The sequence below is a fragment of the Phyllobates terribilis genome, unplaced genomic scaffold (genome assembly GCF_046119375.1).
Source record: "Phyllobates terribilis strain yellow unplaced genomic scaffold, ASM4611937v1 Scaffold_65__1_contigs__length_7625178, whole genome shotgun sequence".
In the NCBI taxonomy this organism is placed as follows: Eukaryota; Metazoa; Chordata; class Amphibia; order Anura; family Dendrobatidae; genus Phyllobates; species Phyllobates terribilis.
This window is the reverse complement of record NW_027362825.1, coordinates 1,298-9,049: the sequence shown is the minus strand read 5'-3', so window position 1 is coordinate 9,049 and position 7,752 is coordinate 1,298. Positions and strand designations below refer to the sequence as shown.

Sequence of the window (7,752 nt, the reverse complement as noted above, 5' to 3'; positions counted from 1 at the left end):
CTCTTTCTAAGCTAAGCAGTAGACAGATGAGCATTACTTGTGATGAAAGGAAATATACCATGAGTTCTTTTAGTTTAATATTGATTTGTAACTTATTAGTTACAGCCAATTTTGAGCTTCATGACCAAGCACCGTTTTTTAAATCTGACATGTATCACTTTATGTGGCAATAACACTGGAATGCTTAACATATCCCCGTGATTCTGATAGTGTTATTTTGTAACACATTGTACTTTATATTAATGGTAAATTTAGGTCAATAAATATTTAGTTTTTCTTGTGAAAATATCTAAAGTTGCACAATTTCATTGAAATACGGTGATGCCCCATATGTCTTCAGAAACTACTGTTTGGTCACACAGCAGGGCTTTGAAAGTAAGAGCGCTATTTGGGTTTTGGGAATGGAGATTTTGCAAGAATATTTTGAGGGTGACATTTGCGGAGTTCAAAAAGTACCAAAACAGCAAAAACCCCTCCAAAGTGATCCCATTTTATAAATTATTCCTCACAATGAATTCATCAACACCGGCAATTACTATTTTTGTCCAACAGGTGTTTTCACTCTGCAACATCCAGAATTGCCAATAAGCCAGTTTATTGCCCAGCTTGCGCTTATGGAGACAAGCACCCCATACATTTTAAGTGGGCTCTCCTCGCTAGAGAAATGCCAAATCTGTGGATTCTTTGTCTTACCATTAACGTGGAAACCCCTTTTTTTAGAATGAAAGATGACGGTCCTGAGTTGGGGCTTGTGTTTTTTGCCTTCCTGGCTTTTTTCCCAAATAGTTTTGTTCCTGGCATATTTTTTAAGCATATTTGTCTCAGTAATGCCACAGCAATTCATAGTCAAACATAAATGGCTGAAATCATTCAGCTAGTGTCTGATACATGCTGCCCGTATTAGCTATCAGGTTTCCTTTAAATCCTCATACAGCTAAGTCAAACTAAATTAAAACAAAGTGATGACGTCCAGAATGAAGGAAAAATTACAAAAAATATTATTTTCCTCAAAAGTTAAAAGTGTTCAGTTCTCAAGTTTCTATCATTTTATTTCCTGTAGATAGTTATAATGATTAGGACTTTTACATTCTCTGTAAACAGTCAGTCCATATGCTTTGTTTATTTTCTGCTTAAAATTTAATGGGTGAATAAAAAAACTTTTGCCAAAACCCAAGATTGAACCAGGGACCTTTAGATCTTCAGTCTAACACTCTCCCAACTGAGTTATTTCGGCAGGACACATTTAGATTCAGCAATGTTCAACACACTGTAGATGTCACAACTGGATGTATTTATTTTTACTTTGACTTGTTTTTGAAAGATTATCTATATTTGAAAGTCCCACTATTTTGCGTACATATTTAAGAACTTACATTAATTCTTTGTGAATGAATAGAAAAAAATAGCAATTCTGCATTTTTTTTACATTTTCAAATTTACTCAATTCGCCAGGGTAATTCTGACTGTGTCTCTGTAGGACAGGTGATGATTGAGCATAAAACACAATTTGTAAACATAATGTTGCATCAAGCTTTATTTTTTTATTAGGTGCAAACAATTGGAGTGAAGAAAGGAGATGCAAATTTAGAGAAAATATTCTACTGATTGTTAATGTTGAAAGTGAAAACATTTGTCCCAAAATGTGGTGAAACTTTGATGTCAGTATCACATGCGCATTTCAGACTTGTTAAACTATGTTCATCTGCTCTTTTAGCTTTTGTTTATTAAGTATATTTATAGTCTATTGATGCCTGAGGTAAAAAAATCTGAAATGAGACTTACTGGTAATTCGGTTTTTTAGGAATCTTCCACGACAGCACGTTAGCAGGTTCACTTTCTGCCCTAATAAGGACAGAGAACACATAGAGATGAAATATTCCCTCCCATTTTCCTATCCACAGTATTTTTCCGATGCCAAAGCAACAACTAACATATGCACAAAGAAACTATTTGATGTTCCCAGAAGTCTTTTGTGAAAGCACAAATTCAGGACATTTAAGATTTGCCTCAAGGACCCCCAGGAATACTGCCAAAGTGCCAGTGTTGAGAATTGGTTTTGCTAAGCCCCATCACTTTTAGTTTTTGATTTGAGATTGCCAACCATAGAGTGGAACCCCAACTGATCAGTAACAGGAGTGAAGCTGTACAATTTCTTGAAAGAAAATGTTAATATCAGAAGTGGGATTCAAACCCACACCTCAATAAGAGACAATGAGCTGAATGCATCGCCTTAGACCTCTCGGCCATCCTGACTTCTTCTGCCTTTTGTAACTTAACTCTTTCTAAGCTAAGCAGTAGAAAGATGAGCATTACTTGTGATGAAAGGAAATATACCATGATTTCATTTATTATAATATTGATTTGTAACCTATTAGTTACAGCCAATTTTGAGCTTCATGACCAAGCACCGTTTTTTAAATCTGACATGTATCACTTTATGTGGCAATAACACTGGAATACTTAACATATCCCCGTGATTCTGATAGTGTAATTTTGTAACACATTGTACTTTATATTAATGGTAAATTCAGGTCAATATATATTTAATTTTTCATGTGAAAATATCTAAAGTTGCACAATTTCATTGAAATGCGGTGATGCCCCATATGTCTTCAGAAACTACTGTTTGGTCACACAGCAGGGTTTGAAAGTAAGAGCGCTATTTGGGTTTTGGGAATGCAGATTTTGCAAGAATATTTTGAGGGTGACATTTGCGGAGTTCCAAAAGTACCAAAACAGCAGAAACCCCTCCAAAGTGATCCCATTTTATAAATTACTCCTCACAATGAATTCATCAACACCGGCAATTACTAATTTTGTCCAACAGGTGTTTTCACTCTGCAACATGCAGAATTGCAAATAAGCCAGTTTATTGCCCAGCTTGCGCTTATATAGACTAGCACCCCATACATTTTAAGTGGGCTCTCCTCGCTAGAGAAATGCCAAATATGTGGATTCATTGTCTTACCATTAACGTGGCATCCCCTATTTTTAGAATGAAAGATAACGGTCCTGAGTTGGGGCTTGTGTTTTTTGCCTTCCTGGCTTTTTCCCCAAACAGCTTTGTTGCTGGCATATTTTTGAAGCATATTTGTCTCAGTAATGCCACAGCAATTCATAGTCAAACATAAATGGCTGAAATCATTCAGCTAGTGTCTGATACATGCTGCCCGTATTAGCTATCAGGTTTCCTTTAAATCCTCATACAGCTAAGTCAAACTAAAATAAAACAAAGTGATGACGTCCAGAATGAAGGAAAAATTACAAAAAATATTATTTTCCTCAAAAGTTAAAAGTGTTCAGTTCTCAAGTTTCTATCATTTTATTTCCTGTAGATAGTTATAATGATTAGGACTTTCACATTTTCTGTAAAAAGTCAGTCCATATGCTTTGTTTATTTTCTGCTTAAAATTTAATGGGTGAAGAAAAAAAATTTTGCTGAAAACCGGGATTGAACCAGGGACCTTCATATCTTCAATCTAACGCTCTCCCAAATGAGCAATTTTGGCAGGACACATTTAGATTCAAGAATGTTCAACACACTGTAGATGTCACAACTGGATGTATTTATTTTTACTTTGACTTGTTTTTGCAAGATTATCTATATTTGAAAGTCCTGCTATTTTGCGTAAATATTTAAGAACATACATTAATTCTTTTTGAATGAATAGAAAAAAACAGCAATTCTGCATTTTTTTTACATTTTCAAATTTACTCAATTCGCCAGGGTAATTCTGACTGTGTCTCTGTAGGACAGGTGATGATTGAGCATAAAACACAATTTGTAAGCATAATGTTGCATCAAGCTTTATTTTTTCTTAGGTGGAAACAATTGGAGTGAAGAAAGGAGATGTAAATTTAGAGAAAATATTCTACTGATTGTTAATGTTGAAAGTGAAAACATTTGTCCCAAAATGTGGTGAAACTTTGATGTCAGTATCACATGTGCATTTCAGACTTGTTAAACTATGTTCATCTGCTCTTTTAGCTTTTGTTTATTAAGTATATTTATAGTCCATTGATTCCTGAGGTAGAAAAATCTGAAATTAGACTTACTGGTAATTCGGTTTCTAGGAATCTTCCTCGACAACACCTTAGGAGGTTCACTCTCTGCCCTAATAGGGACAGAGGACACATAGAGATGAAATAGTCCCTCTCATTTTCCTATCCACAGTATTTTTCCGATGCCAAAACAACAAATAACATATGCACAAAGAAACTATTTGATGTTCCCAGAAGTCTTTTGTGAAAGCACAAATTCAGGACATTTAAGATTTGCCTCAAGGACCCACAGAAACACTGCCAAAGTGCCAACTTTGAGAATTGGTTTTGCTAAGCCCCATCACTTTTAGTTTTCGATTTGAGATTGACACCAATAGAGCGGAACCCCAACTGATCAGTAACAGGAGTGAAGCTGTACAATTTCTTGAAAGAAAATGTTAATGTCAGAAGTGGGAGTCGAACCCACACCTCCAGGAGAGACTGTGAAATGAATGCAGCGCCTTAGACCGCTCAACCATCCTGACTTCTTTTGGCTTTTGTAATTTAACTCTTTCTAAGCTAAGCAGTAGAAAGATGAGCATTACTTGTGATGAAAGGAAATATACCATGATTTCTTTTAGTTTAATATTGATTTGTAACCTATTAGTTACAGCCAATTTTGAGCTTCATGACCAAGCACCGTTTTTTAAATCTGACATGTATCAATTTATGTGGCAATAACACTGAAATGCTTATCATATCCCCATGATTCTGATAATGTTATTTTGTAACACATTGTACTTTATATTAATGGTAAATTTAGGTCAATATATATTTAGTTTTTCTTGTGAAAATATCTAGAGTTGCACAATTTCTTTGAAATGCGGTGATGCCACATATGCCTTCAGAAACTACTGTTTGGTCACACAGCAGGGCTTTGAAAGTAAGAGCGCTATTTGGGTTTTGGGAATGCAGATTTTGCAAGAATATTTTGAGGGTGACATTTGCGGAGTTCCAAAAGTACCAAAACAGCAGAAACCCCTCCAAAGTGATCCCATTTTATAAATTACTCCTCACAATAAATTCATCAACACCGGCAATTACTATTTTTGTCCAACAGGTGTTTTCACTCTGCAACATCCAGAATTGCAAATAAGCCAGTTTAGTGCCCAGCTTGCGCTTATGGAGACAAGCACCCCATACATTTTAAGTGGGCTCTCCTCTCTAGAGAAATGCTAAATCTGTAGATTCTTTGTCTTACCATTAACGTGGAAACCCCTATTTTTAGAATGAAAGATGACGGTCCTGAATTGGGGCTTTTGTTTTTTGCCTTCCTGGCTTTTTCCCCAAACAGCTTTGTTCCTGCCATATTTTTGAAGCATATTTGTCTCAGTAATGCCACAGCGATTCATAGTCAAACATAAATGGCTGAAATCATTCAGCTAGTGTCTGATACATGCTGCCCGTATTAGCTATCAGGTTTCCTTTAAATCCTCATACAGCTAAGTCAAAACTAAAATTAAACAAAGTGATGACATCCAGAATGAAGGAAAAATTACAAAAAATATTATTTTCCTCAAAAGTTAAAAATGTTCATTCCTCAAGTTTCTATCATTTTATTTCCTGTAGATAGTTATAATGATTAGGACTTTTACATTCTCTGTAAACAGTCAGTCCATATGCTTTGTTTATTTTCTGCTTAAAATTTAATGCGTGAAGAAAAAAGCTTTTGCTGAAAACCGGGATTGAACCAGGGACCTTCAGATCTTCAATCAAACGCTCTCCCAAATGAGCAATTATAGCAGGACACATTTAGATTCAAGAATGTTCAACACACTGTAGATGTCACAACTGGATGTATTTATTTTTACTATGACTTGTTTTTGCAAGATTATCTATATTTGAAAGTCCTGCTATTTTGCGTAAATATTTAAGAACATACATTAATTCTTTTTGAATGAATAGAAAAAAACAGCAATTCTGCATTTTTTTTACATTTTCAAATTTACTCAATTCGCCAGGGTAATTCTGACTGTGTCTCTGTAGGACAGGTGATGATTGAGCATAAAACACAATTTGTAAGCATAATGTTGCATCAAGCTTTATTTTTTCTTAGGTGCAAACAATTGGAGTGAAGAAAGGAGATGTAAATTTAGAGAAAATATTCTACTGATTGTTAATGTTGAAAGTGAAAACATTTGTCCCAAAATGTGGTGAAACTTTGATGTCAGTATCACATGCGCATTTCAGACTTGTTAAACTATGCTCATCTGCTCTTTTAGCTTTTGTTTATTAAGTATATTTATAGTCTATTGATGCCTGAGGTAGAAAAATCTGAAATTAGACTTACTGGTAATTCGGTTTCTAGGAATCTTCCACAAAAGCACATTAGGAGGTTCACTCTCTGCCCTAATAGGGACCGAGAACACATAGAGATGAAATAGTCCCTCCCATTTTCCTATCCACAGTATTTTTCAGATGCCAAAGCAACAACTAACATATGCACAAAGAAACTATTTGATGTTCCCAGAAGTCTTTTGTGAAAGCACAAATTCAGGACATTTAAGATTTGCCTCAAGGACCCCCAGGAATACTGCCAAAAGTGCCAACATTGATAACTGGTTTTGCTAAGCCCCATAACTTTTAGTTTTAGATTTGAGATTGCCATCAATAGAGCGGAACCCCAACTGATCAGTAACAGGAGTGAAGCTGTACAATTTCTTGAAAGAAAATGTTAATGTTAGAAGTGGGATTCGAACCCACACCTCCAGGAGAAACTGTGAAATAAACGCAGCGCCTTAGACCGCTCGGCCATCGTGACTTCTACTGGCTTTTGTAATTTAACTCTTTCTAAGCTAAGCAGTAGAAAGATGAGCATTACTTGTGATGAAAGGAAATATAGCATGATTTCTTTCATTTTAATATTGATTTGTAACCTATTAGTTACAGCCAGTTTTGAGCTTCATGATCAAGCACCGTTTTTTAAATCTGACATGTATCACTTTATGTGGCAATAATACTGGAATGCTTAACATATCCCCGTGATTCTGATAGTGTTATATGGTAACACATTGTACTTTATATTAATGGTAAATTTAGGTCAATATATATTTAGTTTTTCTTGTGAAAATATCTAAAGTTGCACAATTTCATTGAAATGCGGTGATGCCCCATATGTCTTCAGAAACTACTGTTTTGTCACACAGCAGGACTTTGAAAGTAAGAGCGCTATTTGGGTTTTGGGAATGCAGATTTTGCACGAATATTTTGAGGGTAACATTTGCGGAGTTCCAAAAGTACGAAAACAGCAGAGACCCCTCCAAAGTGATCCCATTTTATAAATTACTCCTCACAATGAATTCATCAACACCGGCAATTACTATTATTTTCCAACAGGAGTTTTCACTCTGCAACATCCAGAATTGCAAATAAGCCAGTTTAGTGCCCAGCTTGCGCTTATGGAGACAAGCACCCCATACATTTTAAGTGGGCTCTCCTCGCTAGAGAAATGCCAAATCTGTGGATTCTTTGTCTTACCATTAACGTGGAAACCCCTATTTTTAGAATGAAAGATGACTTTCCTGGGTTGGGGCTTTTTTTTTTTGCCTTCCTGGCTTTTTCCCCAAACAGCTTTGTTCCTGCCATATTTTTGAAGCATATTTGTCTTAGTAATGCCACAGCGATTCATAGTCAAACATAAATGGCTGAAATCATTCAGCTAGTGTCTGATACATGCTGCCCGTATTAGCTATCAGGTTTCCTTTAAATCCT

At 35.6% G+C, this 7,752-nt stretch overlaps 1 non-coding gene across 1 annotated transcript; it reads right to left on the bottom strand.

Annotated features, from left to right (window-relative positions):
- Positions 1–1,161: 1,161 nt before the first annotated feature.
- TRNAF-GAA (transfer RNA phenylalanine (anticodon GAA)) lies at positions 1,162–1,234 on the bottom strand. Its single transcript has one exon. It is a non-coding gene; the product is annotated as a tRNA-Phe (tRNA).
- Between the last annotated feature and the right edge of the window lie 6,518 nt (positions 1,235–7,752).